Source organism: Micromys minutus (assembly GCF_963924665.1).
Source record: "Micromys minutus genome assembly, chromosome: 13".
In the NCBI taxonomy this organism is placed as follows: Eukaryota; Metazoa; Chordata; class Mammalia; order Rodentia; family Muridae; genus Micromys; species Micromys minutus.
This window is the reverse complement of record NC_137982.1, coordinates 39,194,766-39,222,120: the sequence shown is the minus strand read 5'-3', so window position 1 is coordinate 39,222,120 and position 27,355 is coordinate 39,194,766. Positions and strand designations below refer to the sequence as shown.

Here is a 27,355-nt window from a genome sequence, read left to right as displayed (position 1 = left end):
GGGGATAGAACTTGGGCAGGGAGAGAGAACTGCTTCTGCAGATTCCGTTGCCAGAGCTGCCCTGCCTCTGTTTCTACTGTTACCGCTTCAGTTGCTCCAGGATGTCTGGCTGGGGGCTGAGCCAGCAGGAGACTGACTAGCCAGGGTCAGGGGAGCTTCTGGCACTGATTTCTGGGAGAGCAGATCTCTTCACCAACAGCAGCAATGTTACAGCTTTTATGACAGAAATCTCTCAGATGATGGAGTAATTCCTGCACACCTTTATTTCTTCTGGATAGGCTTCTTAAATACAGTTTTAGGGTGGGTCAGGGTCTGACAGCATGTATTTCCTATTGACTTGGCCTAAAAGCTTGGGAATACCTCAACTTCGTATTTGAGGGTGTGGTCCTGATTCTATGTAACTGGTCTGTCTTGAGCCTACGTGACCTGTGGTCATGTCCTTACCTGTGGAAAAAGGCCTTTGGGTATTTCCCTGCGTGACTGATGGCCACAAATCTATGGAGGGTTGTGGTTAGTGACAACAGCCTGGTTACCTGGGGGTTTGTAGAGAAGCATCATCTACCATCTCTTAGGGTCCCCAGAGCTTAAATCTCTCTCAACCAGGAACCAGGGTGCTTTTCATGGTCCCACATATTTTAAGTGGTCTCAGCACAGAGAAATAATAAATAGGAGGCAATGGACATATGGATATCTTACCCAATCACTGAGCCCTGGGACACTGTATGCATTGACATAACACGCTACTCCTTCCCGGATACACATTAAATATCAATCAGAACGGGAGAAAAAGAATAAACATCACTGAAGAATGTTGAGTGCAATGAGCGACGTATGAGCTGTATAACAAAACAATGAAAACTGGAAAACATCTAAGCTGAAAAGGGATGCAGGAGTATTTCCCCTGGAGAGTACAGGCAACGAGAGTGGGCTTGGCTTCCAGAGGTTGTCAGGTACCTGCTTTCTGTTTCTTTTTTCTCCGTAGTCGCAGTTGCTTGGCATTCATGCCCCACACTCTTGCCATGGAAAAGAAGAGATCATTGAGAAGCAAATAATAGATTGAAAATATATTATCCTGAAATATGTCTCCCGACTCTAAAGGACTAACATGAGTTGTGATGACTCTTTAGCAGAGACCCTTCTCTTAGAAGCAGTGCTTTCCTTTGAATCATCTCCGGGGGCCAATGTTCTACAGCACATACTGTTGGAAACCTTGGTTCGTCAAGTTGCTCTGATTATAAAGGGAGGGGCCCAAATAGCTCACCTGCCCTGAAAAGGACTCGAGGATCCCTACCTCTGACCATCTCCTCAAGGATGGTGAGAATATACCTAGCTAAGTGGAAACTGTCATACATTTGTGGAAACAGTGAGTCCATGTAACTGCAGAGAACCAATCCCATGGCTCCCCAACCCATGTGTTTGAAAATAAATGTTAAAAAGCCTCCCTTCTTCAATTGAACTTTGGGAAGAAGGAAAATTCTTCACCCACACATTTAAAAAAAAAATTCCCAAGCTACAATCAGTATTTTTAACACTTGTTAGTTAGGAGTCATCCAGCCTTGTAAGTTTAGAACAGAGTACCAGCACAGAGAGCCTAAAATATATGAGTGGGAGTTCTGCCGTTGGGACAAACAGAATGGCAGTTGATCTGAATGCAACAAAGCTCAGGTTTCCCACCATGTGCCCAGGCTCCTGCTCCTCTGCTCTGACAGCTTCTCTTTTCTCCTCTTCCCATAGTTCCCATCTGATAACAGCCTCTTAGGTGTAAAGAACGGCATATTTAAATCAAAAGCTGAGTTTGGACATCATATCTAATGGGCTAATAGGTATGCACACGTTTTAAGTACCGCTTAAAGCTCACTCTAAGGGCTCCTTCTGTACTAGCACAAATCCACTCACTTTCCTCCAGAGTGGCCTTTTTTTTTTTTTTTTTTTTTTTTTTTTTTTTTTTTTTTTACAATTGACAGGTTTGAAACTACACTTTGGGTAAGATATGTAATGGGTTCTCAGTTGGGAGCAACTCATTTTGAAGCAGAAAAAAATGTATGCTCCGTGCCAACCACTAGCAACTACACCCATATCATCTTTTATCTTCTCTTATCTTACCTTAGTAGGTGTTTTGTTTGCATGTGTACCTGTGTACCATATGCTTGCCTGGTGCCTGTGGAGGTCAGAAGATAACATCAGATCCCCTGGATCTGAGAGCCACCATTTGGGTGCTGGGAATCGAACCTGGGCCCTTGGAAGAGCAGGCAGTGCCACTAACTTTATAGCCATCTCTCCATTACTCAAAATACTTTTTCTAAAACATATGAAGCTGTTTAATGAAGTTGTTAGCAATCCAGAACACCAGTGTGTGAGGGAGGATACATCCCGTTTGTCAGGGAGGACTGAGATCGTAGGTAGCCCTGGAGCTGAGGAACGGTTTTAACCTTTGGCAAAAATCTGCGAGTCCATAGTTTTCTGATCAGCCTTTCGCTGTTCTGTAATCTCGTATTTCTCCTTCTCTGTGTCGAAGATCTCGCCCTCCGGATGCCTGGGCTTGTGCAGCTGCTTCTTCTTGGAGTAAGTGGACTGTTTGGGGATTTTAACCTCGCTGATAACGACTTTTGTGGAGGTGGCAATGACAAACTTCTGGTGTGTTCTGCGCAGAGGAACTCTGTTGAGGGCAAGAGGTCCAGTCACAAGTAGCATGTCACTGCCCAGCTGCTTCAGGAAAACCACTCTCTTGTGGCTGTGACGCCTGGTGAGGATGATTAGGACAGTCCCGGGAGCGATGCTGCAGCGCCACCTTCTCAGTGCTGATAGAAGGGCTTCTGCCATGGCTCAGTAGCTTCCCAGGCACATCTTCGGTAGGATAATACCTAGGCATTTTTCGAAGCTCCACCACCCGGGTGCCGCTGTTCATGTCCTCACCAACTGTTTTTGTGATAGTAGCAAGGACCTTCTACTTTTTCGTCTTCTTTTCAACCTTGGTCTTGGCAGCTGAGTATTTCCTTTTGTACAAGGCCTTTCTGGAATACATAGCCGATAGGGAGTACCTGCCAATTCCTCTAACCAGGACAGAGTTTCGGCTGCAATGGAGCGTTGCCTTCTTGAGCCTTTTAACCTTAGGGTTACCCTTTTTGGCTGCAGCATCGGACCGGGCCTTGGAGGCAGGAGCATCTTTTCCTTTGTATGAGGCTTCTCCGCCTTTTCACCAGCCACCTTGCAAAATGGGCAAAAAAAAAAAAAAAAAAAAAAAAAAAAGCATCTATATTTTTTTCCTAAGCAAAATCGCAACCATAGCTGTCTTTTCTGAAAAAAAAAAATCACTCTGTGACTCATTTCTGTCTGAGCATTCAGGCTTAGGCATGTACATTGTGATGAGATTCTTGAGGGTGGTGCTGTTATTGTTGTTTGTTTTGTTTTGCTTGTAGCTGTGTTTTTTTTGTTGTAGTTTTTTGTTTGTTTGTTTGTTTTGGTTGTTTGTTTCCTTCTTTGCAGAGAGACCTCTACCTCCTCTCCATGATGTTCCCCGAGCTTAAAGATTGGTGAATACTCAGTTACCATATGGACTTGTACCTCTCTCTCTCCCCCTCCTCCTCCTCTCTTCTTCAACGTACTACGTCAGTTTCCTCTTCTTTTCTTTCTCCCGATGTCATCCATTTTCCAAGTAACTGATGTTGAACACTGAGGCTCTGAAGAGTTTCCCTAACCACCTAAAAGCTAAGTCCCACAGCACACGGGATTATTGATCTTCTCTCTCACCTTCACCTTCAAGGTTATGAGGATCCATCGCATGAAATATAATTGTGAGGATATTTCCGCAATCATCAACTACTACAAGACTGTGTTGGAATTATTGCCAGCAAGAGCTGGTAGCAATGTCCACTGAAACGCGCTGGCTTGTCTTTTCTCCCCATGGCATAGCTATAAGGCTCTGTCCCCGTGAGTTAACACTGTTGATTTAATTCTGCCATTGTGGCAACGACTCCATTGACTCAATCTCCGTGGAAGCAGAAGGCAAACTGCAGATCTGAAGAGTCCCCAGCTGGGATGAAAGCGTGAGTGTGGGTGCTGAACAGAGTATTATTAACCCTGTGGGCAGAAGCAAGGGATGGGAGCAGCACTTTCACCCTAGAAATAGCTCCCAGGCTCTCCTTTTCTGACTTTGCCCCTCCGGGAAATATGGCATGTGAACCCAAAGACACGGGAGCAGAGCCTTTCTAACTGCTCCTGTCTCATCAACTGAGATTATCCACACTAATGTGCTCTGTACAGGTTCCCAGAGGGGAAGCAAGACAACCTGGACTACAGGAGAAGACAAAACAACCAAACAGCTCAATGGAACTTATTTCACAGCATGAGCATGGATGACAAATGACTTAACTAGTAAGCTTCCAGGGTCACCCGCAAAAAAAAGACCAAAGCCTCTTGAAAAAGAAGAGCAAAAACCCTTAAAAACATCCAGTGCAAAGTTCTTTTGCTTTAGATTCTTGTCTACATGTGTGATGGATCTGCCACTTGACTAAAGAGCTTGTAATTGGGGGTAAATGCAACAATAAATTCTAGGTCACTACATAATCATTTCCCTTTCCTTTCTTACCTTCTATCTTGTTTAAATGTTAATGGTTTGGTTGTGTGTCTTTGATGGTCAGACCATCTCCCAAGCTCTCAAATATATATATATATATATATATATATATATATATATATATATATATATATATATATATATAATCAAACTCAGAGCTGAAAAATTTACCAAGTAGAATAAAAAAGAACCACACAAAGAATCAACAAAACCAGGAGCTGGTCCTTTGAGAAAATCAACAAGATAGATATTCCCTTAGCCAGACTAACCAGAGGACACAGGACAGTATTCAAATTAACACAATCAGAAATAAAAAGAGAGACATAACAACAGAAACAGAGAAAACTAAAAAAATTATCGGATCCTACTACAAAAACCTATACTCTACAAAACTGAGAAATCTGGATGAAACAGGCTATTTTTTAGAGAGATACCAGGTACTAAAGTTAAATCGGGATTAGATAAACCTTGTAAACAGTCCTATAACCCCTAAAGAAGTAGAAGCATTTATCTAAAGTCTCTCACCAAAAAAAAAAAAAAAACAGTGCAGAATTCTATCAGACCTTTGTAGAAGACCTAGTACCACTATTCTCCAATCTGTTCCACAAAATAGAAAGAGAAGAATGCTACTCAATGCATTCTTCAAAGCCAAAATTATGTTTATACCTAAACCATACAAAGACTATACAAAGAAAGAGAACTTCAGACCAATTTTCCTCATGAACATCGATGCAAAAATACTCAATAAAATTTTCGCAAACCAAATCCAAGAACACATCAAAATGATCATTCACCATGATCAAGTAAACTTCATCCCTAGGGTTTAGGGATGGTTTAATATGTGGAAATCCATCAACATAATCCACTATATGAACCAACTCAAAGAAAATAAAACACATGATCATCTCATTAGATGCTGAGAAAGAATTTGACAAAATTCAATACCTCTTCATGGTAAAAGTCTTGAAAAGATCAGGAATTCAAGACCCCTACCTAAAAATAGTAAGAGCAATATACAGCAAACCAGTAAACAATCTTAAAATAAGTGGAGAGAAACTTGAAGCAATCCCACTAAATCAGAGACTAGACAAGGCTGTCTACTCTCTTCCTACTTATTCAATATAGTACTGGATGTCCTAGCCAGAGCAATTAGACAGCAAAGGAAAGTCAAAATATTTCTCCTTGAATACTATATGATAGTATGCTTAAAAGACCCCTAAAATTCCACCAGAGAACTCCTAAAGGTCATTAAAATCTTCAGCAATGTGGCCGGTTATAAAATTAACTCAAACAAATCAGTAGCCTTCCTCTACTCAAAGGATAAAAAGGCTAAGAAAGAAATTAAAAAAAAAAAAAACCTTCACAATCGTCCCAAACAATATGAAATACCTTGGTGTGACCCTAACCAAACAAGTAAAAGATCTGTATAGCAAGAACTTCAAACCTCTGAAGAAGGAAATTGAAGAAGATCTCAGAAGACAGAAAAATCTCCCATGCTCATGGATTGGCAGTATTAATATAGTAAAAATGGCCATCTTGCCAAAAGCAATCTACAGATTCAATGCAATTCCCATCAAAATTCCAACTCAATTCTTCATAGAGTTAAAAAAAGTAATTTGCAAATTCATTTGGAATAACAAAAAACCCAGGATAGCACAAAATATCCTCAACACTAAAAGAATTTCTTGGGGGCATCACCATTCCTGAGCTCAAGCTATATTACAAATTAATCCTGATAAAAACTGCATGGTATTGATACAGAGACAGGCAGGTAGATTAATGAAATAGAATTGAAGACCCTGAAATGTGTCCACACACCTATGCTTACTTCATCATTGACAAAGGACCTAAAAACATTCAATGGAAAAAAGACAGCATCTTCAACAATTGGTGCTGGTTCAACTGGAAGTCAGCATGTAGAAGAATGCAAATCGATCCTTTCTTATCTCCTTGTACAAAGCTCAAGTCCAAGAGGATCAAGGACCTCAACATAAAACCAGGTACACTGAAACTAATAGAACAGAAAGTGGGGAAGAGTTTAGAACACATAGGCACAGGGGAAATTTTCCTGAACAGAACACCAATGGCTTATGCTCTGAGATCAAGAATCAACAAATGGGACCTCATAGAATTACAAAGCTTCTGTAAGGCAAAGGACACTGTCATTAGGACAAAATGGCAACCAGCAGATTGGGAAAAGATCTTTACCAATCCTATATCTGATAGATGTCTAATATCCAATATATACAAAGAACTCAAGAAAATATACTCCAGAGAATCAAATAATCCTATTAAAATTGGGGTACAGAGCTAAACAAAGAATTCTCAACTGAGAAATATTGAATGGTTGAGAAGCACCTAAAGAAATGCTCAACATTCCTAGTCAACAGAGAAATGCAAATCAAAACAACCCTGAAATTCCACCTCATACCAGTCAGAATGGTTAAGATAAAAAACTCAGGTGATAGCAAATGCTGGCAAAGATGTAGAAAAAGAAGAACACTCCTCCATTGTTGGTGGGATTGCAAGCTGGTACAACTACTTTGGAAATCACTCTGACGGTTCTTCAGAAAATTTGACATAGTACTACCTGAGGACCCAGCTATTCCACTCTTGGGCATATACCCATATGATGCTCCAACATCTAACAAGGACACATGTTCCACTATGTTCATAGCAGCCTTATTTATAATAGCCGGAAACTGAAAATAGCTCAGATATCCTTCAACAGAAGAATGGATATGAAAATGTGGTACATTTGTACAACAGAGTACTACTCAGCTACTGAAAACAATGACTTTATGAAATTTTAGGCAAATATATGGAACGAGAAAATATCCTCCTGAGTGAGGTAACCCAGTCACACATGGTTTGCACTCAAGGATAAGTAGGTACCAAACCATTGGAATATCCAAGAAACAACTTACAGACCTAATGAAGCTCAAAAATAAGGAAGACTAAAATGTGGTTGCTTCCGTTCTTCTTCAAAGGGAGAACAAAATCCTCATGGGAGGAAATAAAGGGACAAAGGAGCAGAAACTGAAGAAAGATCATCTGGAGACCGCCACACTGGGGGATCTATCCTAGCAGCCACCAAACCCAGTCACGATTGCTGATGCCAAGAAGTTCTTATTGGCAGGAGTCTAATAAGGATGCCTCCTCAAAGGCTTTGCCAAAGCCATACTGATACAAAGGATGCTTCCAGCTAACCATTGGACTGAACACAGGGACCCCAATGGATGAGCTAGAGAGAAAACTGAAAGAACTGAAAGGGTTTGTAACCCCATGGGAAGAACAACATTATCAACCAACCTCTGTACCCCTAAGATCCCAGGGACTAAAACACCAACCAGTGAGTATACATAGAGAGACCCATAGCTCCAGTTGCATATGTAGCAGAGGATGGCATTGTCTGGCATCAATGGGAGGAGAGGCCTTTGGTCCAATAAAGGCTCATTTTCCAGTGTAGGGGAATGCCAAGGCACTGAGGTGGGAGTGAGAGCATCTTCATGGAAGCAAGAGGAGGAGAAAGAAGGGAAGGGAGAAGAGGAAAAGGGGATAACATTTGGAATGTAAATGCAGAGAATATCCAATAAAAATAATGAAAGAAAAAAAAGGAAAATAAACCTTGACAGTGTACTTAAGCATGACTTTGCTTATTGCTTTTCTTGCCAAGAAATTTGACAGTCTAATGGCTTTCATTCTATGGCATTCAGTGTCATGCATAATTAATTATTAGTTAAATTTATTCTAATTGTAATTAGATTCCTATGTAGTTATTTTCATTTCTGCATTAAGAAACAAACCCTAGTAACTCTATGTTTTTTTTTTTTAATATTTCTTTTAAATAAAGACAAGAGATGACTTTAAGTCTCATTCCCATATTTAATATGGCTGCTATGGGCAAACATTGCAGGTTACAGGCAGATTCCAAAGACAGCATGGAATCTCGGTAAAAGGAAGTTTGTCTGAACAATTTTGGCCTTGTTTCACAAACTCTTTAAGAATTCCTTTCTCCTCCTTTCCCTATATTTCTTCTTTTCTTCCTCTTTCTTTTTCCTTCAGATGAAGCAAGATCTGGTCTTGTTATGTAGCAAGCCTGGCCTCTCCATTAGTTGGGTTTTAGGCATGTGCCACTATAACTGGCCACTGAAGCATCCCCCCCCCCCTTTTGAACAGACACTATGACCACACCAACTCTTATAAGGACAGCATTTAGTTGGGGGTGGCTTACAGGTTCACACGTTCAGTTTAGTATCATCAAGACAGGAGCATGGCAGTATCTTGGCAGGCATGATGCAGGAGAAGCTGAGAGTTTGAAGGTTGCTGGGAGAATACTAAATCGCAGGCGGCTAGGACAAGGGTATTAAAGCCCACACCCACAGTGACACACCCATAGTGACACAACTACTCCAACAAAGCTACACCTCCTAATACTACCACACCTGAGCCAAGCATATCCAAACCATTACACTCAGAGAAGGAACAGTTAAAGCGTTGCAATAAACCTGCTGCTTGCAAACAATATTTATAGAAACCTTAACTAGATAAGAGAAGACTGTGTAGAGAACTAAGACCTGGGAAAGTCCTTAGAAAGGTCAAAATAAGTCTCATTTTTCTCACTTCATCTTGGATAGTCTTTGGCTGGACACCCTCATAAGCTTTTCTGGCAAAAGTGTTGTGATTGGTTTTGACATAAAACCCCAGATGTTCTTTAAACTCTGCCATCAACGAAACAGCACAGCCCTTTTCAGTGAGGATGCACTGGCCCAGCTTCAACTAGTGGGGAGCATGAGAAAGCAATGAGGCTAGAAACAGAAAGGGAGCCAAGAATCACAGTGTGTCTCCCAGGGTGAAGAAGTAATTTAATGCTGCTCTTTTACAACAGGCACAAGTAAATAGTTTTCATTCATGCTTTAATTAATCAGATTAATGTAAGCACGAGTTGGGGGGAATGAATGTTTGTCTTTTCCATTCTTCTGCATTATGATTTGCTTATTGGGAAGTCAGCTCCATTTCTGATAGCTTGGAGGAAAAACTCTGCTTATTCAAGCATACTGACTGAGCTGGTTCCAGCAAGTAATATCTCTGCATCTCAGACTATGGCTCAGAGGTATATGCAGAGAAAATACCATTTCTATCAAATCAGGCAGGAATATTTGTCCCAAAGAAATGAAGCAAAAGGCAATTTCTTTCTGGGCCCAGCTGAACGCTCTTGGAGATTGTGTCCTTATGCCACATTAGTCTTCATGGTCAGACACCCCTCCTTTCCCACTTAACTCTTCTCCTCCCGGTCTGACTTACTTTTGTGTCTGTTGTTGCTTATTGTTTTTACTAATTAAACAGTACATTTTTGTGTTGATTGTGGCGCAACATAATACACTAGTTCTTTGATATGTGTAGATAAGGAGAGTGTGCAATCGGAGCTGGTAAAACCTTGGCCTGAGTATTTACTGCTTCTGTGACCCTGGAAGCTTTGATTAACATTCTTAGTGTCAGGTGACATTTCAGGGACACGTGGTAATTTTCAGTTGTGACCGTCAAGGGAAGGATACAGCAGAGAGCCTAGAGGATGACCAAGTGATTACATGTGGCATGGGGTGTCTACAAATGATACCCCAGACTATGAAGAACTTTCATTCTCACGCAGCATTTTTTTTCGACCAGAGAAAGAAATACATGTTTAGAAATAAATGGGATTTAGAATCAACTTATTTAAAATATTTCACCATATAACCTTTAAAGCCCCTTCCAAAGTGTTAACAGATTCGTGCTTTTGTCTCTTACAAAACTAATGAGTGCTTAAATTCCTTCAAAGTACAAACAAATCAAAATTTGCCATATTCTTAGTATTTGTAGCATGTAACATCATCTATGTCTTGGCCTTTTTCATTCTTTATAGGATCGCTTCCTAAAAATTCATATGACTATATATATATTAAATTAAAAATACTTAGTATTTTTATTTGCATGAGTGTTTTGAGTGCACATATTTTGTGCTCCATAGATTTATGATGCCTGTGGAGCTCACAAAAGGGCATTGCATCCCATGGACCTTGGAGTTCCAAGTATCTGTGAATTATCATGTGAGTGCTGAGGGCCAAACCTGTTCCTCTGGAAGAGCAGCCAGTGTGACCAATCACTGAACAACCACTTTAGCCCAGTTTATATTTATTTAAGTGTTTTTGTTTCTTGTAACCCTCCCACATCAATCAAGATCTTCTGATTGTCCAGCACTGGGGTTTAGCCATGTGCTTCCCCAAGCGCAAGCTTTCACATGCAGTCATTATTGCCTCTTCTCAGCCTTTGTTTCCTAAAGAATAGATCAAGTTAATAAATTCTGGGAATTTAGTCCTTCAGTTTATGGGGAAGTAATAAATTACCTTTAAACTTCTCAATATCTATGCAAAAAGGAATCTTTTTCATGAAAAGAAGTTTGGGTGCTACACAGGAAACACATGAAGGTAATCCCCCCAAACACACACCAAAATAAAAAAAATATATTTTGACTTTCTATCTGCCTGCCTCAATTTGTATTATGACATTCTAAATTTGGACATGTGATCTTTGAAGACACAACACTCATTGATGCTCTTATTAAAGAGAACCCAGAGGGCTGACACCCCACTTCTGTCGTGTAAACTAGACAAGAAGATGGCCATCTCTGAGCCAGAAAGTGGACCCTCACTAGAGAGAGTTCCCCAGTCCTTGATCTTGGACTTCCACTGTCCATGGGTCAGAAACGAGTTCCTGTGATGTACACAGTAATGCTGGCATTGTTACATTGCACCTCTTTTAAGCACCATTAGAAAGAATGATTCCAGAAAACTTCAGAGTTCTTTTCAACAAAGGCTGTTGTGTATCCAGGACACCTACTTAAAGGAATAAAGTTGGGGCAGTTTTTGACACCCTGCAGGCAAACTGATGGAAGCCAGAGCACAGATCTGAGAGGAAGAACTGAAGTTGTAAAAGGGAGAGGAAGGCACAGACAACTTATGGTGTTTGTTTCCAGAAGAAACAACAAACTCACAGTGATAAAAACAAAACAAACAAAAAAGAATGTAAGAATGGAAACCCTTTGCCCTTCAAACTCAATCACAAACAAACAAGACCCCAAAGTGTCCTTCATAAATCAAAGGACTGGTGAGAGATTTGTGTATAGATTATATAGAATTTTTACATACTTATAGTTTAAATATAACCTAATCACATAAAACAAAACATTTTAATAGCTATTTCTCCAAAGAAAATGGCAAGTAGCTATTAAATGAAAGAAAAGTACAATATTAATCGTTAGATATGGAGGGTTGGGTGGTGGCCCCTTATTCCAGGACATTTGAATACTTGGGCCCTCGTTGGTGATGCTGTTTGGGGAGGCTTAGATGGTATGTCCTTGCTAGAAGAAGTGTCACTGAGAGTGTATCTGTGGCTATAAGGCTTCCTGACATCCCTAGTTTGACCTCTCTGCTTCATGTTGATAGTTCTGGATGTGAGCTTCAGCTCCCCGATTCTGGCTTTAATCACCATTCTCCATCACTGAGGGAAGTCAGGGCAGGATCTCAGAGAAGTACCTGGAATCAGGAGCTGAAGCAGGAGAAATGGAGGAGTGCTGCTTACAGGCTTGCTCTTCTTGCTTGCTCAGCCTGCTTTCTTACAGTACTCAAGACTACTTAGTCCAGAGGCAGCACCACCTCTAATAGGCTGGGCTTTCCCACATCAATAACTTATTAAGAAAATGCCCTACAGGTTTACCTACAGTCCAGACTTATGGAAGCACTTTCTTAATTGAGATTTTCTCCTATCATATAATTCTACCTTGTGTCAAGTTGACATCAAACTAGCCAGCACAGTCATTTAAATGAATGGAATCACTGAATCCATCAGGGAGTAAAATCACATAAACAGATGAGTCAAGGGTACAAAACAATACAGAAGCACTATGTGACATAAAAAGAAAAATATGACCCGTGCTTGGTAACTTTAGCACATTGGTAACCTGAGGGGAACTGGTTTTTGGAGACTAGAAGAGATGGAATGAAATTGTAATCATCAAGGTTAGAGCAAGAGATATATTAATGACTCCTTTTGCTTAGCTTTCCCTGACAATGTATCTAAACATGTACACAGGCAAAGGACAACCTGTCTGACTGGTCCGACATTTTAACATTGTGATATAACCTTGTTATGTCTACAAAGGTTCTAGATACATTCAAAATTACACAAAAGAATGCAAAAATTTCACATAATTTTTTTTTCAAAGGCTGATTTTTGTGTTGGACTGCACATAGAGCTATCTGAGGATACATGCAACCCTTGTGTGGCAGATTGAATGCACCTGCGAATCTGAGCAATCTTTCACCTTTCTTTCCACATTACCTAAGCTTAGTAACCTCTTCTCCAATGTGGTCCTCATGTCACAAGGGCTCTAAGGCTCCCCTTACAGTGTTATTTCCAAGTTCCTATGCACTGTCCTCAAATGGAATAATTTTAAATCTTGGCTCTAAAATGGGCCTATGTTTTACAACTTTAACATTATATCTAAGAGTTTTATTATACTGAATAATATCAAATTTTGGTAAGAAAAAGACACAAATTTGATGTATCTTACCTATGTATAGTTTCAATGGGAAATGGACCTGCTGATTTGTCAATGGGCCATCAAACAACCATAATTACTCTTCACTTTTCTAACTTAAAATAAAGAGAAAAATTGCCTATTAAAAATGTCAATTGATGTTAAACATATGTGGATATATTTCTGATCTCCAAATTCTAATCTATTGACATATTTATCTTTCCTTATGCCAACTGCCATACTGTTCTGATAATTATACCTTACTGATAGATTTTGAAAATAGAAAGAGTTCATCCTTTAATTAATTTTTATATTTTATAGAAGAAGCCAACAAGAGTTGCTTAACGGTTTTGAAGGAAACATAAGAGCCTTCGAACATTTTTCAGTATTTTTTTTCTTACTTTTGCATGTGTATGATGTGTGTGTACCCATTTCTGTCACTGTGTGAGTAGAGATCAGAGCGATAAGTTTTGTAGAATTGGTTTTTCCTTCTGTCTTTACATGGTTTCTGGGGATCTAACTGAGTCTGTCGGATTTCATAGCAATGCTTTTCATGCTGAGTTGTCTCATAAATCTTTAGGAGTGTGTTTAAACCACTGCCTTTTTAAGGCTACATTGAGGATTTTTAAAAGCATTAATTTTTTCTACCTGATCGCACTTGTAGATTCATGTGAAGCAGATCATTTAGGTAGACGGTCCAGGGGTCACATCTAAGTGCAATCAATAAAGGAGCGACTGCACACAGATTTTCCCCATGACTTTAAAACTTCAAGAAAAGAAGTGTTCTATAAATGTTATCTACTTCTTCTTATTTATAGAAACCATCAAAAGAAAGCAACACAGGGGCAGGATTATAGAACCCATGTCCTCCAAGTCTGGCTTTAGATACTTTGCTTCAGAGGCCTTTGGCAGAACAAGAATATGACGAAGGATGAGAAATTTATTGAAGCTTTGTTTTAATCTCAGATCATGCTATATGCAGTGGACAGAGATACAGACAAGAAGGAGATATAGTTTCCCAACAGTTTGGACACTAAAGTATTTCAGTTGGTGGGAAAATGGGGTTAAATGCTAAGAAATTGATGAGATTGAAACACAACAGTTTAGATATCAACCTCTGGCTTTGGGTGTAAAATGTAATATTTGATTTTAAATGAATTAGGCTTAATAAAATTGTATCTGAAAAATAGATAGTTATAGGTAATTAGAATAAATCTCAATGAAAACTTAGAGATCATCCCATAGTCATCCCCTATTGATGTACAGTGAACTCGCCTGAGTTAATGAGAAGGGCATTCTTGGGGGAGTATTCCACATGAATGAATAAATGAAAACACCATGAAAACTAAAACTTCCAGCTAGAAGGCTCAGAGGGTAAAAGTGCTTTCTCCCAAGCCTGATGATCAAATTTAATCCCCAAAGTCTACTTCATGGGAAAAAATAAAATTCCACAAATTCTCCTCTGAATTCTACTTGTACACAATAGTATCTACAATACCCCCACATACAATAAATACATGTACACAATTTTAAAGTACAGGTTCTATAAGTGTTTATTGAAATTTCAAACACAAGTAGTAGAAATCAGAGGAAGACATGGACTGAGGTATCACGGTTGTAGACATTGTCTGAACTTGGCACAGGGAGAGGTGTTTGCCCTTCCCTGGATGCTTATCATCAACAGATATTTTCATTATGGGCATAATCCTTCAAAGAGGCCATTTCTAGAAAGTCTACTTTCACCACTGTCTGCTCCTGGGCTTGTCTAGTGGCATTTGAGAACCTTGACACCTGTGTTTATCCCCTTACTTTCTAACAACAATCCCCTAGTATTTTTTGAAAGAAAATTTGTCACACACTGTTTTCAGTTTCAGACAACTAACGTGTAACTTACACTTGGTCAGAACCTATCTTCCTTTGTCGCTAAGACTGCTTCAAGATTGCACATAAATTCCAATCCAAGCCAAAAGTTTGGAAAAGCAGATCATTGGTACAACTCAAAGGAGATATGCTTTTCCTTCATCTGTACTAGGACTATAAAGACTAGAACACAGAGCTCCTGGAGGCCACCTTGAATCAGAGAGAAGAGCAGGTCTAGAAGCGCAATAGTAAGTAAAGAAGGGAAAGAGAGCAGAGAGTAGAGCCAAAGATCTAGATGCCATTTCAATTAGTTCTACACCATTTTCCTGAGGTATATGCTTCTTGGCAATCAGAAAAAGACTGGGCAGTCATTTTGGTAGGCAGCTACAGTTCCATGTAAAAATTTACAAATCATAAGTTGAGGTTGGCTGGACAGGTTCTTTTTTTCCAAATGATGTTGATGATTAATGTAATTGAACAGACCTTGAGGAAACCACATGAAAGAAAAGGCACAATATTAAACACACATATACTCAGAGGGAAGGTGGGGAGGGGAAGAGGGGGGAAGAAGAGAAAGAGGGAGAGTAGGCAGAGGTAGAGAGGAAACCTTTTATTTCCCAAGAACTCAGGGAAAATATCATCAGACTAGTGATAATAGTCAAAAAGCACTTTTATTCTTAACCCTTAAGATTCTTTTCAATTTCAAATAAAGTGTATTAATCATGTCTCATTTTATTTTTGTTTTTCATTTATGCTGGACTTTGCTTCTTCTAATGCATCAGACATACCATAGCAGATGACCTGGGCTTTTAGGAAAATGTCTTCCAGCCTATTTGTAATTGTTTTGCATATTTACAAAGGCATACAAACATCCACAGGTATAATGTGTAACCCAATTGAAATGTCCTTTGTGTGTTAAAGAGGCACTGTAGAAATCTGTGCTTTCATCCCATGTTCTTCTTTGTATTTAGTATTTAATAGCAACTCCAGAATTGAACCTGGGCTCTAAGAGGATGAGTAGACATGTCCATGTGATTAAGCCACAGGATACCCAGGTGTTGGGTGGAATATTATTTATCAATGGATCTGTGAGGATGTTTGTGGATGACATTATTCTTTGAACTGGGATGTGGGTGAGCATCCTTCTGTTCATTAAGGATGAAGAAACTGAGTAAGATTTTATCTTTGCCTGAATATCTCATCCCTGAATAAGGGGATGGCTCTCCTTTCCCGCTTCTGGACTAGAATTAATGGGCTTTGTGAGTCCTCATGTTATTGAATCCTGTCTCTTTGAAACCTCAGCCTCCAGAATTGCTCAAGCCAGTTCCTAATAATATTATATCATATATTTTTCCAACTGGCTTATTTTGGTTCTAACATTTTTATCTATTTTCTTCTTTGTCTGTCTAACTCTATCAGTCTTCCTTCCTGTCTGTCCGTCTGTCTGTCTATGCATAGGTTCTGTTTCTTTGGATACCCTAGATAATTATGTACTCCCTCACAGAGATGTTGATTTCAAATATGCATTGAAAATCGTCTTCTAGTAAATCACTATATCATTACTTTCTAAGAGTATCTGAAAAAGTTGGGATAGGTACACTGGTAGATTTTTTAATTAGAGAAAAAAATTGACATTTAAAATAGTCATATGAGTATTGTTTAAGATAAAGCCACAAGGTACTATTCAACAAGTATTCCCACATAAGAATATTGATTGCCTCAGTTTCTATGGTTTGCCAATTATCTAGTGTGGGATCGTGAAAGGTAGCGTGACCCCCAGTTGAGCTAAGGCTAAAAGTCATGGAGACTCTGAAGGGATGGTAGGAGCTTTGCCTGCTCCTGGCCACCAAGTTCCTGTCACTAGCTGCAGCTCCTCATAGATCTGTGGCCATCAGTCATTCAATCATGTAAGAACAATGCCCCAATCCCCCCCCCCCACAGCCACAGGTAGGAAAAGCCATGACCTGTGGTCATGTATGGTCAAGACAGATCTCCATTTTAATGAGGTACCTAAAAGCCTGGAGGGCTTAGCCAACAAGCTTTCCTTCCCAGACACTCCTCCCTGAAAAAGGCATGTAACCTCAGGCCCACCCTGAGAAGTAGGGTGTGGTTTTACTCATCCACTTTCTGACATAACAATAAGTGCTTTAAAACCATGGGATACCTCCTCAGATGTTCTGCCACAGTCATACAGATACAGAGGAGGATGCTTGCAGCTAACCATCGGACTGAACATGGGGTCTTCAATGAAGGAGATAGAGAAAGGACTGAAGGAGCTGAAAGGGTCTGCAACCCCATGGGAAGAACAAAATTATCAACCAACCAAAGCCTCCAGAGCTCCTAGGGACTAAAATACCAATCAGTGAACACGTACGGAGAGACCTATAGCTCCAGGTGCATATGTAACAGAGGATAGCATTGTCTGGATTCAATGGGAGGAGAGACCTTTGGTCTAAAGAAGGTTCATTTTCCCAGTGTAAGGGAATGCCAAGGCGCTGAGGTGGAAGAGGGAGGTTGGGAGAGGGAGCACCTTCAAGGAAACAGTGGAGGAGGAGGGGTAATGGGAGTGGGGGGGGATAACATTTGAAAAGTAAATACTGAGAATATTCAATAAAAACTTTAAAAAAAAAAGAACTGCCTATATTAATCGGGATCTGCTGTGGGGTCATGGAGAAGGCCTTTGCCAACATAGCCACTGTCTAATCTCCCGTAGAAGGCCATCAAGCCAAGGACTCCCCTGCAGGACCTGCCAGAGTCTGCCTTTTTTCCCCCAGCCCCAGGCTAGATCCAGCCCATGGGCCCCAACATAATTATCAGCTCTCCTGTGTTTCCAGAGATGCCTGGGTGTCTCAGAGCCAGACAGCCCGGGTCTTGTTGCAGGTCTGGGGACTCCTGAGCCAGCTCCGACTGTCCTATGCCTCAGACTGTGCTTGCCTAGCCCTGTTCCAGGGCTTCCCCTGACCCAACACCCAGGAGGCAACGGTGTGGGCTAACTGCAGTCAACTCCCGCATCCCACACCTTCTATGCCGGAGTGGGAGCAGGACCCACAACTACCTTCATAAAGCAAACCTGGGTAGGGGAGCAGATTCTGTTCCCTTCTCTGAAATGGCCATATGACCCAGGTTCGGCCATCTAAACCAGCCTAACATTATCTCAGTCTCTGGGCCTGAGGCAGTTGAAGTGTTGCCCGAGATTTATGTTGGCATATAGAGTAAGGTGCATGCCTTCTCATTTTTCAATGTTGCTGGATGTCGGCCATGATTTTAGAGTAGTCCCTGGACAGAAACCCTATCCAGATAAAGAAGCACAGGAAGCAGGCACAAAGAGAAAAGAATATTTATTTTTGCAATAGGGTCTGGAACTCATTTTATAGACAAGTAGACCAAGCTGGCCTTGAACTTATAAAGTTCCACTTTGGCCTCCCTTGAGTTGGGATGAAAGGCTTCTGGCACCGTGGACTTGGGTAGGATGTACATCTAGTCCCTGCCCTTTGTAGTTCCACGAGCCTTTATAACCTCTTTGTCTTCGTTCCATTTGTCTTTATTCTGCCCACAAAGCCACCAAACACCAGGAACACTAAGCTAGATATCTGGATCTTTGTTCAGCTGCTCTTTTCTTTCCCAAGTGCACATTATTATGATTTACAGACACTGTTCTCTTCAGTGTTTCTGACTTCAGGACATTTACATTTTTCTCAGTCTGCTACCCATTTTTTTTGAGGCCGTTTCTAGAGCACTTGAATAGGAGCAGTTCCCATCTGGGGCCCCCTAACACCTGTGCCTACTGTCACCTTCCCACACACAGCATGTTGAAAGGCTGGCTGGCTGTGTTGACAACCCCCTTCCATGTGCTACAAGCTTCCTGTGACCAGGGAGCCATCCGTCCACTCTTAGTCCCAGGCCTCCACCTTTCACCGCGACCACAGCATCATCCGCATCACCGTCGGAAATTATTTCCTGACATTTCAGAGGAATTTTCTTGACTTACTGCATCTTTTCCCAGTTCTTTGACATCTGATTATGTCTACACACGAAACAAGCTGAAAGTACTTAAAAATATTTTTTCTCCCAATAATCAAACCTCAGAAATGAATGCCAATTCCTCCCATTTTCCATACCTAAGGGATAGAGCTGATGAGGTCACCCCATTCACTAGTGTTTCCAAACATACAGAGATAAAGAGAAGTGGGAATCTTCCTTTAATCTTGGCTCCTGTGCTCTTAGCCTCAATCTTGCAAATAAATAAATAAATAAATAAATAAATAAATAGGGGGCTGGACAGAGTAAATTAATGAACTCTACATGAAGGCTGGAAGCTGACGCTCTAAAAACAGTGAGACTAAATCAACAACCAATGTTTATCCGAGTACTTACAATTGTCCAGCCAAGATGGAGCACCTGCCTTGGTGCTAACTAGCATTTAACTACTGGGTCTTAATTCCAGGAATTATTCGAGAGTCAAAAGTCTGTGTTTGCAGGATCTGTGCTTCTGTTTGGCTCCCTCCTGAGCCTCCCCTAGTCCTTGCCCGCCCCTCCACTCCATCAGACTGCCTGGGGCAGGAGCCAACCACAGCGCTGAGGCCATTTATTATTCTGTGTGACAGCTTTGTCTCAGCCCACCCACTCCACCTGAGGCTGAACAATTGAGGCCAGGTGTGCAGAGACACAGACCAACAAGGACCAAAGCCAGGTCACCTGTCTTCTTAGGTGACTGAGGAAAAGGTTTTGCTAGAAGGCTAATTTGCTAATTTGACGTGAATTCTATTCAGAGCTTGGGAATTGCTTTAAGAAAGGATAAAAGTTCTGTGTTGTTTTGTTTTCTTGTTGTTTGTTTGTCTTTTTTTTTCAAGATTTAAAAAGCTGTTTTTTGAGAATTTTATATGTGAGTATTGTTTTTACATCATTTCCTTCCGCCGCCTTCTCCCTCCAACTACTCCAGGGCCAGTGTCCTGAATTCTACCTGTCCTCTCATGTTCACGGCCTCTTCTTTCTTAATTATTGAATTATTATTTGTGAATATATGAACATTCATGCGGGACAGTGGACCATGCCAGGAAACTTGGTAAGGTTGAGTGGATTTAGAATTCCCAGCACTCAGGCACTCTGAGATAGCAGGTGGCTCCCTGCTCTCTGCCAGATTCCTGGCTGGAACAACATACCACACTTCCCACACGAGGTCACATTGCCCCAGAACAGACTTCTCCATGCTACAGAGGTACTTAGAGGTCCTGAGGGTTTAGCTAATAAGCTTCCCTTCCCAGACATCCCTCCCTGTGAAAGGTATTTAATTTCTGGTCCACCCTGAGAAGTTAGTATGCATCCATTTTCCACAACAAACAGTCAAACGGTATGGATAAAACATCGTGTCTCTCCCATCACAACCACCATGGGAAGCCTGGACAAGGCTTTCGTCTACAGAGCCACGGCCTAAGTCTCCCATAGAAGGCTCCACTGTGCTTACAGACAACCTCCACTATCTTTGCTGAGCAGATAAGAGTTCTCTATTTCGTCAGCCCGAGTTGGTCTTCACCCTCAGCTGGTGGGTCGATGGTTCCGACCTCGTTGTGGGCACTTGGACCCCTGATCTTTTGTTCCCTACTACTCTGTTGCACCCCAGCTCCCAGGAGTAAGGGAACCCCAACTTATTTTAGACTTTATTCTTTTACTCCCTGAGCGGTGTTGATGTTTCCCCCAAAGCAGTGGTAGCAGCAGTGCTGAGTCAACAAACACTCCCTGAGATTCACCTACCAAGTAATGGAACATGGACCAACATGTATACTGCACACACAGACGCACACACAGACTCACAGACACACACACACACAAAACCTGCTGACAAAAATGTTAAAGCTGAATACCTAATTAGGGAATTAGACTGATTCTCCATCTGACTACAGCCATTAATTGCATACAGTGCTTCCTCTAGGATTGGGCGTGTAAAATGAATTTTCCTTATCTACACTGGCATGTGAACTGGTGTTATCATTGTTCAGATCTTGTTTAGGCAATTATACTGTTAAGATCTCATTGTTACAGCTTCCGTGTAACATATACAAGACACAGTCTTGCAGCAGATGTCTTGGTCTTCGGAATCTTGCAAGATTTCTGCTCTTTCTTCCTTCTTGGATGGCCTCTAAGCCTGGGGTGTAGAGACTGTATTGTAGATGCATCAGTTGGGTTGGATATTCTGGGATGAACTGTTCTCTAAGTCTTCACCAGATGTGGTGCTCTCTGCTGCAAAACAGAGCTTCTTAGATGAATAATGAGATCTACGTTTGTTTGTGGGTGGGTACAAGTATACATATCCAAAATGAAGTCAGAAATTATACTGGTTTAGGATAATTGGCAGTAGTTGGGTTTTCCTTTAGGTTCCTTGGCCTTTCTAGCCACATATAGTCAGCTAGGTTTAGAGTACAAATTCCCTTCTATCAAATAGGACTCAAATTCAATTAGATGGATGTTGGTTATCTCAAAAATATAATTGCTTGTACTGCAACACTGGAGATATGTTGCATTTATACTCATTTTTGTAGCTCATAGGCATCACAGCTGGGTCGAACTCTTGCTTTTCTATCTTGGAAGTTTGCATAGCACTTTTCAGTACCATGAGGCACTAGTCCTCAGGGAGACAGCAGAGAATCTTCACCATGTATACATCTGGAAGAGAACATCTAGAATGTGTACAGAACTCAGAAAGGAAGAGGCAAGAAATCCACAAGATACAAATGCCCTAATTAAAAGTGGGCCATGGACCATGCTATGCAAAGTCACACTTGATCAGCATGCGGAACATAACAACTGCTAATACGTGCTATGAGGATCTGTGGGAAGGGAAGCCCAAGTCACAGTGGGTAGAGTAGCCAAATAGGGCAAACTATCTAGAAATCAGTGTGGAGACTCAGAATGCTAAAAAGAGATCTAACTTTTTAACTCCTTGGCATAAGACTAAATGTCTTGACACCCTGCACTTCAGATGCTTGGTCAATCAGGTTCATTGCTGCCTTATTCACAATAACTAGGAAATGGAAACAACCTAGTGTCCTTCAAGTGATGGATATATAATCAAAATGTGCTGCATGCACAGTGGAGGTCTACTGAGCTGTGAGGAAGTGAAATCATATCACTTTCAGGTAAACAGATGGATCTAGTGAGTGAGGTAACCCAGATCCAGAAAGACAAACACCACTTGTTCTTTTTCATCTGCCATTCTTAGCCCCCAATTCTCTGTGTGTAAATATTAATAATACACATATGTATTTGTGTGAATATAAATACACATGTATATACTTATAACATAGAGTAAGCACAGAAACTAGAATACTGAAAAGAAGTAAGAGAGGCTCTAGAGAGGGGAATTTATGATACAAATACTGGTACTGTAAAAGGGGAAGAGAAGAAGGGGAGGTTAGGTGGGAAGGAACAAAAGAGGACCAATATAGAGGGGAAGAGTACAAATAATGACGCTAAGGATGCTATAGAAAATATCATTAACCTAAAATTAGATTACATTTCTACACCCTACACACAGACACACACACACACACACACACACACACACACATACACACACACATACACACTTATACCACATGGGTTGACAAAGCTATCCAAGAGTCATAGATGTGTATCAAAGTCCCAGTTTCAAGTATAAAAAATTTCTGTCTTTTGAGGTTTTGATCAGGGAAGCCAAGAGACACAGCCCTGCAACAAAAACAAACAAACCAGAAAATCCCATAGGCTATTGGCAGTGTCCTCCATTGCCTACCCGAATTTGAAGGTCGTTGCTCTCTATTATTATGCACTTCTACCTAGGTCTCAGAGGGCTTGAACTAGACATGACTTCAGAGATCACAGATATTTTAAAAAGTAACTTGTGTTGTTACTAGATACTATGTACCACAAAAAATATGCCATTGTGTTGTGAAATATTTTTAAACTGTTTGATACCAATTACCAAAGGAGAAAAAAGAATTATTTGGACCTATTCAAGTGGATAAGATCTGTAATAAATTGGTAGTTGTTTTCCAGAGATCAGATTTTTCTATGTGTATAATTACCTCCAAGCTCTCTCTGTCCTCAACCTTTAAAACACATTTGTTACTTCACCACTGGTTTTCTCCCTCAGCAGCTATGTGACTGCTGCTGTTTCACTGGGGATAATTGTGAAAACTATTGTTGATAAACTATTCTCCATTTCAAAAGTAATTGTCTCTGTTCATGGCCATTAAGGCTTCCCCTAGTTAGAACTCTGCTGACAGTGGTCCAGATGCTCATTTTATACCCCACTCCCACCCCCTCCCAGTTTTCTTAACTAGGGCTTGGTTACTAGAGCATTCTGGCTTTGGAAGAAAAGAACCAATCCTCTCCTGGGTGATTGTTATTGATTTTATTGGATCACTATGCTCTTTTCCAAAATTCATTACCATGTACTGTGTAACAAGTGACCACTCAGAAAACTCAGTGATGCCAAAGATCACTAGGAGTCTTAAACTTTCATATGTTTACAAGCTATCACAATGGTTTAACATATTTAATAATAAACACAATAACTGATAGAAGAAAAGGGTGTTCTTAATAGAATGTCAAATGTGGTATACGTGATGGGTTTTCTAATTCATTAGCTTTTATTGCCTATTTAATTATACAAACTAAACTCAAAAACAAAGAAGTCTAGTGCATTTATCACCACATAAATTGCTGCTAATATTTTTTATAAAAGTTGCTTAATCAATATTTTTATTTCTGTCATTTTAGAACAAATTTTCAGTTTTATAATTTTATTTCCTTGTGTCAGTAATAATGTACATTTCAAAATGCAGTTATTTTTTTATAAAACCCTATTTTATAATTACTCAGAATAAAATAAATTATCTTACATTTACTTAAAAACGTGCCTGTGATGATTTGTACATGCTTGGCCCAGGGAGTGGCACTATTGGGAGGTGAGGATTAGCTGTAGCCTTGTGGGTGTGGGCTTTGATACCCTTGTCCTAGCTGTCTGGGAGCAAGTATTCTGCTAGCAGCCTTCAGACGAAGATATAACTAAAAATAAAATCCTACGTTTTATTGGGGCAATGCCTTCCCCATGTCAAGTAGATTACATACATTTGTGTTTACATAGCCACCCAAGTATATGAGCTAGGTGCTACTATTGTCTTTATTTTAATGATCCTAGAACTGCTTCTTCAAGAAGTCAAACAACTTGTTCGCGATCACACACAAACCAATTCTGGATAAGATGCTGATGTCCAGTGAGATTTCACTGTTGATGAAAGAGCTGGGTGGAAGAGAAAGCTTGGAGGGGGGAAATGACAAATTAATTATCCCTTTGTCAGTAGAGAAAGAGAGCAGATAAGCCTTGAAAATAATATTCTGTGTGTTTTGCTGCCTGATGAGGGTAGGGCATCATAATTCAAACAATACAAATACAACACAATTAAAACAACTTTGTATAATAAAAATATTAATGTTTATCTTTCACATTGGGTAAGTTGGAGACTGAACCTTAGGATCATGTTCACAGTCAAGATTAGTACCAAGAGAGCAAAGTCTCTAGGTTCTGGATTGTACCTTCTGACTACAAAGTGAAGGAAGTCCTAACTTGCTTGCTTCAAATCTTAAAGAAAGTTACCTGGTCCAGACAATTCATTAATTAACCAAGAGAGGATATGAGCAAAACAAAGTGTGTTCTACTAGAAAAATGTGTGTCACTCATAGCAAATGTTAGCTCCTCAGACCTGGCTTAGACGACCAGCACCCAACTCTCTCTCTTTTCACATTACACTCCTCAATATGCTGTATTCTTGTATTGTACTTTTTAAATTTATCTTTGAAAATAAAAAAGTAAATAAAAATATACCTTTCATAGGATGAAGTTTTAGAAAACAGTATATCCTCTGGGCTAGGAAGACCTGTGATCTGAGCCTTATTTCTTATCTTTCTGGTTTTAAACAAATTTTTCTGCCTGGGCATCAAGTCATGAACGTTATGCAAACATGAACTGAGTTACAGTCTTCTTTAGAACTGATGAATAGAAAACAAACAGTAAAAATAACATAAAGAAAGCTGGAAAAATGAAGCAAGTCAACATTTTCAAGGACAAAATATAGCATACAGAATTAAACTGTTACTCCTCCTAGTCATTTGATCATATGCAGATTGCAAATAGTTTCTAACATACACTATATGTTAGATGATGGAATGAAAGATTGTCTACCCATATTATGTCATGTATTTTCTTGTTATTATTAGTAATAGATACTAAGGCCTTGTGGAAAAAACAACAGTGTTTTTTCCCCCTTAGCTTGGATGATCTGACAGTCTGACAGTGTCACACTAACAAAGCGTGTGTAGGAAAAATGAAAAGGCCCGTTGCTTAGCCACAAAGCCCTAGAGTGGAGAGTATGTGCATATGGGTAAACAGATTATCTGGCAGCCCTTCCAGAGAGCAGCAGAATTGTTCTGCTCCAGGTACCTGCCTGTCACATCTGTCCCTCCTCGATGAAACCCTACTACAAGTCATGAGCACTTGCAGGCACCTGAGAATAGTTAGCCATTTGAACGGATGTATCATTTCCACATCTGATATATGCAGGTCTGTGAAATGCAGCCGTGAAGTTGATGTCTTATGGTGAAGTGCAGCTCACCATGACTGGTGGCAGGGCAATCTTGTCTAACTCAAAACAAAGAAACAAACAAAAGACAAAAAAAAAAAAAAAAAAAAAAAAAAAAAAAAAAAACCCTCAAGAACACTCTTATTCTAACTCATCCTTGGGCTGCAAAGCTTTCTAACTGTTTCTCCAAATGGAAGAGGCGTATAGGGCAATAGCATGTTGGTGGCATCCTGGGGCTATCCTAGCATAGTACTTACTTGTCGTGTTCTAGGAGATGGTATGAAGCAATTAAAAAAGGAAACAGGCCGCAGTGCTGTTCTCAGGGAGCCCATAGTCTTGGGAAGTGTTGGTGATGACAGGTGGAAAGAAAGTGGTCTCTGGGGTATGCAGGGAAAGGTTTGCTAAGTCATTTATGGGAAGTGCAGCGGGATGTCACGTTCATTACCCTAGCCGAGTCTTCTGGAGTAATTAGCAGTTGCCCAGGTGTTAGCTGGAAATTTTGATAATAACAGCAGTAAAGGAAAGTAAGTTCGGATGGAAGGAATGGAGCTGCAGGGGCAAAGTCATGCAAGGTAGCATCATGACCATCTAGCTGTGCAACCACCTGCAGAAGGCAATCGATCCCAGAGACCACACGGAATCGAATATGCTTTCGCTGTATTCCATTTATAATAAAAGTTAAAATATGTTAATCTTGCTGAATCAAAATATACGTAATTGATGTGGTATTTATATTTATTTTGTCTAGAATATTTGAGTCTGTGATAATCGTCTCATGGAGTAGGTATATTTAATTTACTTGATTTTTCATTGTGGGGGCACTGTATAGGTGTTGTACTTAGTGCTTACATAGCACTGGTGAGTGCATGTGTGCACACAAGTGCACACACATATGTGTGCACACACGTTCGAAAGCCAGAGGTCTATGTTGGGTGTTCTTCCCTGATTGTTCTACAATTCCGTTTTTTTGAGACAAAATCTCTTCCTGAACCCAAAACTCATGCAAGTAGGCTGGCTGGTCAGCTAAGGAGCATCCGGTACCCACATTCAGGGCATCGGGTCTGAGGTCAGTACCTCATGCCTGGCTTCTTATGCGGGTTCTAAGGATAGAAACTCAAGACCCCATACTTGTCTGCCGGCATTTCACTGACCACCATGTAATATTTGTTCTTGGCATCAGTTTTTCTAACAGAGAGATGTGAAACTCATCTATACTCCCTAATTTTTAAAGACACTTCAACTTCATAGAATGTAGGTGTAATAACCAAGAACGTATTTTACTGTCTTTTCCGAAGGGAACTACTTGTTCCTTCCATCATTACACGTTATACATTAAGGCTCTGAGCTAACTGGGCTACTCTCATACGTACATGAAGACCACCATGTAAAGTTGACCCCAGGGTTGCAAAGCCATGGGCACCAAAGCATCAGTTAGCCGGTGCGTATTTCTCACAAGTGAGAACACATGGGAAGCGACATTTTCTTCAAAGGAAACGAGACAGAGGAACGGGATGAAGAAGGATTCCAGGGCACACTCCCAATAGTCAGAGACATCATCCAGAGCGCAACAGAAAGAGGGAATGGCCATGACCGAGGGGTAAAGAATGTTGACTGTCAAGGTGCACCGTTGATGTGCTTGACGTGTTGCATTTATTTCTTAAATGACATCCATCGACATGAGCGAGTTGTGTTAGTTTGTGCCTCCACTGACTAGAGGAAAAGAATAATGAGTTC

General features: G+C 40.4%; 1 pseudogene across 1 annotated transcript; it reads right to left on the bottom strand.

Annotated features, from left to right (window-relative positions):
* Positions 1 to 2,330: 2,330 nt before the first annotated feature.
* Positions 2,331 to 27,209, bottom strand: LOC308429187 (large ribosomal subunit protein eL6-like; annotated as a pseudogene). Its single transcript has 4 exons — positions 26,988 to 27,209; positions 26,067 to 26,276; positions 9,197 to 9,352; positions 2,331 to 3,204 (listed from the first exon to the last, which is right to left on the bottom strand). The product of its transcript is annotated as a large ribosomal subunit protein eL6-like (transcript).
* Between the last annotated feature and the right edge of the window lie 146 nt (positions 27,210 to 27,355).